This window comes from Sardina pilchardus, chromosome 4 (assembly GCF_963854185.1).
Source record: "Sardina pilchardus chromosome 4, fSarPil1.1, whole genome shotgun sequence".
In the NCBI taxonomy this organism is placed as follows: domain Eukaryota; kingdom Metazoa; phylum Chordata; class Actinopteri; order Clupeiformes; family Clupeidae; genus Sardina; species Sardina pilchardus.
In genome coordinates, this window is record NC_084997.1 from 4,051,198 (window position 1) to 4,064,004 (window position 12,807).

The following is a 12,807-nucleotide window of genomic DNA, read 5'->3' on the forward strand; positions in this document are numbered from 1 at the left end:
CCTGAGAGGAGCCCATGGCTCCATGTCCCCTCTATGACTAATGTGCCCCTTTTAGGCTGTGAGGAGCTGGCCGGCGTGGAGGCTGTCTGTTTCTGACACAACAGCTGGCGCTCAGATGGAGATGCATCTCCGCCCCCACCCCACTCAACTGAACTGGAAACAACACATACACACACAGAAACATACACACACACACACACGAGACACACACACACACAGACAAACACGCACACAGACACACACACACACACACACACACACACACACACACACACACACACACACAGAGACACACACACACAGACACACACACACAGACACACACACACACACACACACACAGAGAGACACACACACAGAGAGACACACACACAGAGAGACACACACACAGAGAGACACACACACAGAGAGACACACACACAGAGAGACACACACACAGAGAGACACACACACAGAGAGACACACACACAGAGAGACACACACACACAGAGAGACACACACACAGAGAGACACACACACAGAGAGACACACACACAGAGAGACACACACACAGAGAGACACACACACAGAGAGACACACACACACACACACAGAGACACACAGAGACACACAGAGACACACACACACACACACAAACACACACACACACACACACTGCACAGCTCAGCAAAGCACAACACAACACAACACAACACAACATAGCACAACCGACAGAAGCAGCCTTCTCCCAGGGCTTAAAGCCATTACGTAACTGCAAACATCAACTGTTGGTTGGTAGTGGTGGTGTAGGAGGAGGAGGGGGGGGGGGGGGGGGGGACTTTGCATCGCCTCTCAGGGATATTCCCCCCATGCTTAAGAGCTTACCCTGATTTTTTTTTTCCATAAACAATCTGGCGAAAGAGAGTGTGATAGAAACACAAGAGGCGCTCCTATAGCCTGCAGGGGTTGAGGCTGAGTCAGGGCAGCAGTGGGGTGAGGAGAAAGGAGAGCAGACCGCGCGGCTGATGAAGCATGCCCTCTACTCCACCCTTTACAGACACAACGTACCTTAGCAACGGCTGCACGCCCCACTGACCGCAAAAAGCAGGTATGCAGCCACAGGGTGCTGCTGCCTGTCAGAGACACACAGCCTGACAGACACGCTGCTGGATGGGTTCACTGATGTCCCGTCCTCTGCCATGTACAAACACACACACACACACACACACACACACACACACACTAACACAAGCGTGCAGCCGAGGCGTCAGACAACATCGCCGTTTCGCTGACATCTGCCGCTGTTTGCTTTGATAGCGGCCGTCATATTGCTGGGGCCATGCATGGGGCAATGCAGCGCAGCGCAACCTGAGCCCAGCACTGTGCTCCGACTCTTCCCTGCCGGGGAGAGCATGGCTGCCACCGCAATGAAGCATACAGGGGCAGCGGGGGGCACCCATGTCTGGCCCTGCCACAGAGCCGCTGAAGAGGTAAGATGAGGTGAGGTGGAGTGAGGGTGAGGCTGAGGCCTGCAGGCGGAGTCACAGACCCAGTGTCCTGTTCTCCACTCAGGAGGGAGGAGGGAGGAGAGACAACAGAGAGGAGCAGTGTGGCCTTTCTGCTTAACACAAGAACAATGGTCCCCCTGACTGGGCTGTATGGTAAATATCTCCTGGGAACATCAAAAGAGCTGTTCTTCCACCATGACAGTCTTTTTGCATTTGTTTGTTTTTACAGCACCATGTCCCCCAATGCCCTGCAGCCATTCTTTAGAATATGGCCGGCCACACACACACACACACACACACACACACACACACACACACACACACACACACACACACACACACACACACACACACACACACACACACACACACACACACACACACACACACACACACACACACACACACACACACACACACACACACACACACACACACACACACACACACACACACACTCTGATATGGACCTGCAAATTGATATGACATTTACTGTTGCCAGTGGCTGCTCATCTATTATGCTGCATCAAGACTGTATCACCTAAATGCTGTGTTATGCATGGACTGGGGCATTTCAGAGATGGTGCCGTGAAGGTCTGAAAGACTTGAAAATGGTTCAGATCATTTTTAATGAATATGTTTCTTTCCTCATCACTAAAAGGGTATGATTAACAACACAAATTAAGTAAACTGGTTACTGGCCAAAATGCTATTCCAAATATCAATATTGGTCCAGACTTTCACAGTTGGTGCATCCCTAGTAACTGAGCTGCAGGACTACAAAACAACATGTGATGTTTCCATGTTCCATGGAGTTGAATCAAGAACTTGGGTGGTGGTGTGCCTAGTCATCTCAATCTCGGTTCCATTAATCCCCATCAACAAATCGTATTCGGTTCTAACATTGAGAAGCACAGGGTTTAACTGTGTACTTTTACACCGTGTTCTTGACGTCCATCTGGTGGCACTCTAGAACTTCAATACATTCAGATACCTGATATCAGTGAGATTATTCTAGAAAACTCAGCAGCTGCTTCAGAGCCGTGGTGGCCTTTTGATCACGATCACAGGAGATTCTACAATCTCATACATCAGACAGCATGCATGCGTGTTGTTTCTTGTAAGTAAAGGGCTAATCGTCCACTCCAATAAGAGCAAACATACTACCAGAAAGTCATGTGTAGACTGCTAACGCATGCAAGTACCAATGGAGAAATAAGTGTGAGGAGGGGAGCAAAAGCAGATCTGAGCTCAGCTTTATTACACCACAAAGGAAATAACAAACGTCTCATTTCATTGCGGATGCCATGAGTGGGTACGCTTGTCTCCTTCACAGAGAAGGGAGGAGACAGCACTCAGATCAGTCGTCCATCACATGAAACCATCACAGAGAAGCAAGGAGACAGCACTCAGAACAGTCGTCTATCACATGAAACCATCACATCTTCAACAAGTCACAAGGAAAAATCTGATTTGTTTTGGCAGACTAGCAAAGATCACTATAAATAATATTATCCTTTCAACACCCACCAGCAGCTGTGGGTCACAGACAATAATGTGTACTCAGGTGTTTGTGCAACAATGATGCAATTAACCCACAGAAGTGTGATGAGAATTTAAGTAAAACAGAAGGGCAAGTACGGCAAAGTTTTTGCCATTTCCACCATATTATGGCCCCAAAACTAGAATCAACAGGCTAACAGTTGAAAACAAAGTTAAGGATTTGCCCTATTACATAATGTCTTTCTATGGGGGGGATAATAAAGTCAGATGTCACCCTCAAGAGAATCAAGGAGCAGAGGGGTTGCGTGTGTGTGTGTGTGTGTGTATGTGTGTGTGTGTGTGTGTGTGTGTGTGTGTGTGTGTGTGTGTGTGTGTGTGTGTGTGTGTGTGTGTGTGTGTGTGTGTGTGTGTGTGTGTGTGTGTGTGTGTCTGTCATCAAGAGCAGGTGGCGCAGATTGCACAGGCTGGCCTCAGCTCTCAGCCTCCGTGGCTCCCACAGGCCTTTGCACTCACTGTCACCATAACAGGCCGCTGTGACGACATCACGACCGCCCACAGGCCAGCAACAGGCCAACAAAGAGCAACAGCAGTGTGACTGTGCCTGAACACACACGTGCACAGAAACTACTATTCCAAAAGCAGATCAACTGAGGCATGGGATCAGAGTTTCAAAGTCAAAATGGAATCTGTCCTGGGGTAGCGCTGTGTCACACAGCCGTCGATAGGGCTACAGTTACTCTCACCAGAGGGACAAAGCAGCTTTACCCAATTTCTAGTATCCACAAGACTGACTTCCTCTGATCAAGAATAATAATAAATAGTTTAAAATACCCTGCTACAGTTCCTACAGTAAATGTAAAAGTAAGAAAGTTCCTACAGCAAATGACAAACTAGAAGCTGGTCTAAATACCGAACACATAGCACCATGACTGTCTCTCCTCATTTCAGCATAGAAACAATGTGATTGCTTTACTAAAGTGCACAACTCTTAAACATGTCTGTTGAATGAATTGTACCATATTTAACTCAAGCAATCATTTAGTTACAACTAGCTCAAAAATGATAAAGCCCTATATTTAGGGTTAGTGGCCTTTATCTTGATGTACAGGGCCTCTATGTGCAAATAAGAGATATTTTAAAAGATTTGAAGAACAAGCATTTTTACATGATCTACTGTACATGCCAGTGACCTTACTTCCTTAAATCTTATTCCAGATGCTGAACTTGCATTGCAATACTTCCAGACTGCTTTTAACACCTTAGCAGATAAACATGCCCCTTTTAAGAGATTGAGGACAAAAAAAATAGATGCAACCCTCAGTTTAGTCATGATCTAGGTGAGATTATTTCTCAAAGAAACAAAGCTTGGGCATTAGCCAGATCTACTGGTAGTGATGGAGATTGACACATTTTCCGACATCTTAGAAATACATGCACTTACTTGGTGAAAAGGGCTAAATCTACATATTATTTGAACAATCTGTCTGACTGTGGCTAGTCTGGCTATCACCATAAGCTCAGTCTTTTAAGATTGAACATTAGTGTGGGTAGGCTGCACTTTGTGGTCAATTGGCATTGTTCAAATGACTATGTACACTTGGATAGTCCTTCAACCAATCAGACCAACGATCCAGTGTGTCTTTTGCATAAGCTATTTTCTGACTGGAGCCAAAAGTTCTGGCAGGGAACAGAGGAGATAGATGTGCAGGTTTCCAGCCTAAGCTGCCGGGCGAAATCCAAATTCGCCAGAAGTTCAGGAAGGGTTTACCCAGCCTAGACTGTGGTAGCAATCCAGCAAAATATACTGGAAAGTGGTTACAGTAAGTCACTTAAAGATGTTTTTCTCTTCCTCGACAAATTACGTTGGATTCTAAAGTGATATAGCTCCTGTTGTTGACACTAGTAAGAAACATTGTGCAGCTTTGTTTATTGATTCGTCCAAGGCTTTTGACACTGTTAATCGCAGGTTACTTCTTGAAAAACTGACCTCTTTTGGTCTCGATGAAGTTCCTTTGGGCGGTTTCAAAACTACCTCTCTAATAGAACGCAGTGGGTACATGTGTCTGGGTCAACCTCAGAGCCATTGAGCCTAAATAATGATGTTCCACAGGGCTCAATTTCGGATGTTGTTTACATTGTATATCAATGATATCTGTGCTAGATATCATTGATATACATATTTGGCTAACAAACTTTCATTTAGAACAGATGTGCTTGATGTTACAAAAAAAGGTAAAAATTAAATTAGGTGCACTTTACAGGATTAGGTCCTGCTTCTCTTTAGAAAACAGAATGACTTACTACAGTATAATGTCAGTCCTAGACTATGGTGACATTGTGTATGCATGCAGCTCCTTCCACTCTGAAATTACTTAATGCCGTTTACCACAGTTCACTACATTTTATAACTTGAGATGGGTTTAGAACTAATCATTGTAAACTATAGGGAAAAAGTAGGAAGGTCTTCCCTCTATGATAGGAGGTAAATGCACCGCCTCCTTTTTGTTTATAAGGCATTACTGGGAAAGTTACCTCCTTACCCAACTTCTCCTCTGAACATGAAATCAATCTGCCACAATACACGCTCAGAGGGATTTGTATCTCTTCACACTCCTCAAATTTAAACTGAAATTGGTCAATTAGCTTTTACATATAATAAATTAAACAAATTGCAAGAATTATTCAAATAGGATAGGTAGATAGGTTTGTGTCATCAATTGTCAAGGGTATGATTGATATGGCTGTTGTAAAATCTTCTTGCTTTGACTAATATTTAGACCTTGTATGTCATTATTATTATCATTATTATTATTTATAATAATAATAATAATAATAATAATAATAATAATAATAATAAATTTTATTTAAAGCGCCTTTCAAGACACCCAAGGTCACTTTACAGGGTTGCAAAATCATCACATAGAAATAAAAAAAGAAAAGAAAAATGTTAAATGTTAAAGTCAGTTAGTCAGTCAGTCAGTCCATAAGCTTTCTTATACATACATTCCTCTTTTCTTTCTATTTTATTATTATTATTATTATTATTATTATTATTATCATTATTAATGTATTGTATTAATTATTTATGCATTATTATTATCTGCCCTTTGTATCTTTCTATTGTTCTTGTTGTTATTTTTTATTATTGTTGTTGTATGTTTTGTAACTCCGGGCATTGCTGTAAAAGGGCTTGATGCTCAGTCAATTTTCTCCCTGAATAAAAAACGATCATGATGATGATGATGATGATGACATACTGCATCAACTACGATAAGGGCATTCTGCACATCTTCCGTTTGCATACTGTTTACATGTGTTTGGTTGTACAAAATGCTTATTCAAACTGTTTTTTTGTATTTTACCCATCAACCCCAGTGACTTAGCAAAACACCAGAAGTTTTCACAAAATATTTTTATTTTGATAGCGTCGACGTAATCAGATGAGAAGTAGGCCTACCTGTCTTTATTCTGCTTAGTCAATTGAAACAGGAGCAACAACTTTCCCTGCTAACAGAGATATTCTAGCCTCATTTGCCGTACAGCGGAATTCTAAAAGTGCATTTGAAATGAGATCCTTGCATCAAGCACAAATATTTATCTGACCAAGTGGAATCACACTAGCCTGGCCCCGCCCACCTACATTTGTTTTCAGGGAGATCTAGTCTGGAACACCATAGCTCATAACCAGTTCCTTGAGACAAAAAAATGTCAGGCCAATCAACGACGAGAAGGAAGACAAAACCAAAACTGACTGCGATAAAGAGCAGTAGCAACACTCGCAAACATCAAAAATTGCAGTTGAAAAATGCGGAATTGATTTACAGCAAAAGTAGATCCACATACATTGTTTCCTGAATGATGATGATCAATGTGATTAAGTAAGACTAGAGGAGATAGCATTACAATGCAAATGTTTCCCAAGCAAGAGTCACCAGACTCTATTCATTTGGTGAATGAGTTTGGACTTTTCCAAGCTAGTATCACATCATTCTTTGGCATTCTGAACTCCGGTGAATTCTGGTTTGGGAAACTACTGTGTATTGCAATATGCTGATAGGCGTGAGCTTCAAATCTCACTCTTCAGACCCTACTGAAATAAATGGGTAACTGTGAGCATCACTCAACTTGATTTATGTAGTGGACTATTACAGCTTCTCATTGTGATTGGTTTACTAGAGGCATTCTCTTTGGTCATCACTGCATTAAGATCAGACAGTTCAGACATTAAACTTGACTGGCTGAAAAGCCTTGTCAGCATGCTGTTAAATCTAAAGTTCTGCAATCAATAGTTACATTACAAAACAATGGCAATAGGTAGGTTTACACATATTTCATCATTTGAAACACTTGGTAAGGGACAAGGGTATTAAAATTATGGTTTTTTTCCCACTCAGTGTCAGTGCCTAGTTCACTCCTCAGCTGAAACCACAACCAACCTAGACTGCAATAACAGTGACAGAGATAAGAAGGAGGAAACCTAGAACATAACAGCAGTCAATGTGACAATCTGACTGAGAAAGGAGGACAAGGGTGGGGTGTTTCACTGTGTGTGTGTGTGTGTGTGTGTGTGTGTGTGTGAGTGTGTGTTTGTGTGTGTGTGTGTGTGTGTGTGTTGGGGGGCAGGGGACACCATGTTTGATCATGAGGCATGATATCTCCACCCCCCCACACACCCCCACCACCCCATTTCTCGACCCAGACCTATTTTTGTCAAGCAGTCCATTGGTCACAAATTTAGACTGCACATTATGAGCATGTCAAAACATGTTACTGTAATGCTTCCTGTGAGGTCAACTGTAGTTTCCGTGTGAGAAGGAGCAAATGAGACTGTACATGAGTGTGTGGATATGCATGCCGAGGTTGTGTGTGTGAAATCTGTGTGAAATTCATGCACACTGTACAGATTGTTGTGGCTGAGAGGAGTTTGAATATTGGTCTGACAGGTGTCTGAGGACCAATGATTTCCACTGTGGGTGTGGAAGCTGTGAATGCAGTGTGTGCATCTAACTCGCTGAGTGTGTGCGTGTCTCTACTGGGGAGAGTTAATTGTGTACAAGTAGTAGTCCACTGACAAATTTACCTGAAAATTATTTAAACCAATAACATGACAACCTAATAATTTACTGAACACCTGAGCTTTTTAGAATGCAAAGAAAAGGTATTTTAAATGTTTTTACCACCTGTGTTTCCATTGTCTCTATGGTGCCTACATTCCTGTCAGAAAGTCAAAGAGGTTATCTTCTCTGAACTGGGATGAACTGTGAACATGTACAAGCCACAGGTGTGATACCTTGGGCTGTAGAGTCCCCTTCACGAAGCCTGAGCAGTGTCAGAATATAGCATGTAGCAAACATCAAGGAGTAAACAACAATTAAGCTGCACACAACCCTCTGGATTAATCTCTAAAACGTATTTCTCCTGTTAGACAGAGGTCGTCGTTCACACCTAATTGCCTATAAATAATTCACTTCAATGCATACATGATTCAAGCAGTAGATGCGGAGAGAGAGAGAGAGAGAGGAGAGAGAGAGAGAGAGAGAGAGAGAGAGAGAGGAGAGAGAGAGAGAGAATTTCAAAATTAGTTTAAGAAAAAAAAAGACTGAAGTTAAACCGAGTAGGGAAATATACTCATTGAAAAGGATGTCGCATAGGCCTAAGATGGAGGTATGAGATGACAAAGTATGAAGCTACAGGCCACAAACAGCAAAACAAATCCCCCAAAAAAGTCGGTCAGGCATCGTCTGGCTTTAATTGTTCCTGCTGGAGAGGGGGACTGAGTGAGAGGGGAGAGAGGAGAAGGGCGGGGTGGGGTGAGGGCAGGACAAGGGCCAGGAGGGAGGGAAGGAGGGAGTGGAGTCGAGAGGGTGGTGGGGGTTTAGGAGGTTCGGGGGACTGGGTGGGGGTAGGGGTGGCTTCACAAAGCCTAGCTACCATCTTGGTCTTTCATTAGGCGGTCTAAGAGCACGGCTGTCTGAACCCATTGTTACCCAAGGCCAAGACGAGAAATGGCCCGGGAGCGAGAGACTAGGAGCGACAGAAGGGAGCAGGGGTGGAGGGGAGACAGCAGCGGTGCCAGGGCGAGGGGATGCGCTGATGAGAACTGAGGGGATGTGTGGAGAGCGGGAGGTTCCCCTTATTCAGTTTAGCTTCGTTTTTTCCGTTATCGTTTCTTTTTGGAACCGCTTGTGAACTTAAGCAGAGATATAATCACACATCTTAACTGGAAACATGAGAAAACAACCAATAGAATGGCAAGACATACTGCATGATGGAAATAATGACACCGAATGTTTAGCATGTTCTGTCTGCACTGCTTCCATCCACCCACCTGTCTATGCGAGCTCTGAGATTCGTCTATGTTCTCAAGCGCTCAGTGTGGGTTGAAGCACACGAGTGGCCCTATGTCACTGACAGACTCCCTGACCTCAACTTCCTCCTTAACCTATAACAATGTCTTACTTCTTGTTCATCTTTTACAGAAGAGCCTAGCAGCGGATGTGACTACGTTCCCACCAAAAAAAAAAGAGAAGAAACCATTAACAGAATATTTGGGGCACAGTAAAAGACTGAGATTCTCACTTACAGGAGTCAAAGATGAAAAACCTTCACTTTTCTCCTGAAAAACAACATGGTGTGAGTGTTACTGCCTTTGTACGCATCTGGCGTAAGAAATATTTCCACTGCTTGTCTCAGTTCCAAACGCTATTGTGCTTTTGCCAAAATATTCAAGTTCTTGGCCAAATATTTCATTAAGAGTGAAGTAGCGGTTCATTATTCCGAGATTCTGTGGCCTCTCAAACGTCCCAGCTGAAATCTCATGGGCTGTCTTCTGGTAAACCCGGCGAGGAAACAGAGCAGCCTGCACTGGTCACAACGCTAGGCTGGGTAAAAATTCACCATGTGTCTGTGTGTATTTGCACAGTCTAAGTTAAGGCCCTCCTGAACGACAGCCTCGTAAACAATCCTTCAAACACATGTGTCAACACCACCACCAAAGCCACTGCCACACTCCGGCACAAGGAGGCCGCCCGCTGTCGGCCACCTCCTGAGAGCGAGTCCCACCGCAGACACGGCCTACACGTCTCTCACACCCAGTTATTTTCAGACCAGCACACAGGCAGAGGGGAAAAAGGAGCATTTAAAAGCGGGCGCAGGAAATTAGTTCTGTGCCCGCTCTCTTTTATTACGGCTGCTGCGGCTACTGAGAGCAGTGGACTCGAGAAAGCATCTTCTCCACACTCCAGCCATCCTCTCTCTAAATCTCTCGCTCGCTCTCTCTCTCGGTCTCCATTTCTTTCTCTCTTTGCCACTCCTGCTCGTATGTGACTACTCTCCAGTTCTCAGTCCTTCCCATCACTAGACATCTTGCCCCCACACTCTCTTCATCCCTCATCCCCTATGTTTTCAGACTAGACTGGACAGGGGCTCTGTTACGTTGAGCTATGGAAAGGCGCGTGTCCAGGCTGAGGCTGAGACCAGTGGGAGAGCTGTGTTTGCCCTGACCCAATGTTTTTGTTCACGACCCCAGGGTTACATCACCTTGACCCCAGTCAAATAAGGAGTCATGGAGATGGGGGGTGGAGGGTGCACTGTCACTGTTTATTAGACTAACAGCACAAACAAACAAGCATCATAATTGCAATCCTGGGGGACATTTTGGTTGCAACTAGCTGCCAAATGAAGGCAGGAAAAGCCAAGTTCTGCCCATGCCAGCACATAATGAAAGGTCCAGTAATTGAAGTGCTACAAAGTTGCTGCAATTGTGCAAGGATGGTGCTCCTGTGCAACTGTGTTTTCTTCATAAGCACTAGTGAAGCAAGATATCAGGTGCTAGCTTACAACTCCTCATCCGAGCCCCCAAAACATTAGGAACAACATCATTCTTCACATCACACTTCTGTAAAAACAGCACAGGCCTCACACATGCACTGCACTTAAAAGTGAGGAACAAACGCATACACAGCAACATTATAATGAGCTACCTTGAAATCAAGGTGGGAGTAGCCAGCCTCATCCACAGGACCCCCTGCTGACCCAGCCCTGCATCCCATTAACAGGCTGCTCCCACTGAGCACCTCAGGTTGGCTCTGACACAGCCCTCCCTGGCTCTCTGACACATACACACTGGCTCTCTTGCCACAGATACAACATGGTGCACAATCTGGCAAGCAGGGTGAATCAGCAAGCACTGTTAATTATGCACTGATTTAACTTGGTATTCTCAACTACATGACTGCAGCCCACATACACCACCATTTCGTATACCCTTGACCAGTCATTATTACAGGTTGGTTCACTGTCATGCCTCTGTCAATTTCTACGAAGGCTGGCTGTGACCTTCTCCGTGTGAGGCCTGGAATTTACAAGGCCCGACTGCTAGTCCTTGGTAACTGGAATGTGCCATGGGCAAGCTTCCAACAGGCAGCAATGTCGAGAGGGTTTTTTATGCAGTCGTCTGATCATTCGGACCGAGTGACCGGGTGGGAACTACCTCCACCTGTAACTTTACAGTCTTTGGACAGGCAACTGTGTCTGTTGATAACTCCACATATCAACATCAGCTCATTATACATCACACAACCCACAAATACAGTAATAGGACAAAACGAATGTCAAAAAACTAAGACCACACATCCCAACACATTTAATATAGTCATTAGCCTGTTGCACACCTGGCCGCCTTCAACACTGCCTGTAGATAATGTTAGGCCTACATCAAGATACTTTTTGAATCCTTTAAAGATGAACAATAAGGTGGAAATGCTAATAATAATTAACGTTTGAGTTGGGTAATATCCCACAGAAAATTAAAGTTCGTCACAGAAAACTGTATACATTTTACATCATGCTAGATAGCTCAAATAATGATAGTTATCTAGGTTGCATAATGTTAACGTTAACTTTAAAAACATTAGCTTCCTAGCTTATTTTCATTAGCCACCTCCAAAATCCAACGCCTTGACTTAAACTTCTAACTTCCGAATTTACAGCGGAGAGAAATCAGCAGATATCTGAGCATGGCCTAACATCACCCTTTGAACACAACTTGCCAGACGATTTAAGTTTACAAAAACCTTGGCCAAAGCAGACTGCGCTAGGTAGGCTATCATTATTTCGGGGGTGGAGACACCAGATACATAAAAACAAGCTTCTCTCATTCACAAAAAACGCGCCAGCGCACCTAGACCCTCTGTAAAAGATAGATCGGTGCACTTAACTAATTGTCTTTAAAGAGACACACATATGACTGACCAAAGCAGTAGCTTCTAACTGTATGGTTACTGAAAGCTAATGAGGAACGCCCTGCTGCGCATCTATCGGGAACAGAAATGTCTTAAAATTGGCCAGAGAGAGGCCAGTCAATCGTCCACATTGCTCCATTGCCCGAGATGTTGAAGCAAACGTGGGTTATCATATCATTTAAAATATGATGCCGGATTGAGAGATGTGAATATTGAATACATCTACATATATTGTGATAACTAGTAAACAAGCTTTAAAGCTAAGTTATCATGCATCTGAAATATTTGGGAAACGAAAGGCGACAGACAACTTAAACCGACTAAACGCTGTTAGCGTTGCAATACAGCGTTAACTACCGACAGACACATTGTTTTGATTGTCTCATTTCGAGGCAATTCTTCCCGAGTTTCCCCTAGAAGTATGATCGTACAACAGATGGACGAGCACATTGAAATCATATTTTTAGCCTTACCTAAGTGCGTCCCGTGGTGGCGACTCCACTCGGAACACCACAACGTACTTAATTCCCGTTAGAGAGTACGCCAGTGAGAGAATCACCCACCGACAGATTCCG

At 44.0% G+C, this 12,807-nt stretch overlaps 1 protein-coding gene across 1 annotated transcript in view; it reads right to left on the reverse strand.

Annotated features, from left to right (window-relative positions):
- hdac4 (histone deacetylase 4) overlaps positions 1-12,807 on the reverse strand; it is a 148,869-nt gene extending 136,062 nt beyond the window's left edge. Inside the window, exon 1 of the mRNA XM_062533760.1 lies at positions 12,706-12,807. The gene's annotated coding sequence lies outside the window, so the exon portion shown is untranslated. The remainder of the gene's footprint in view (positions 1-12,705) is intronic.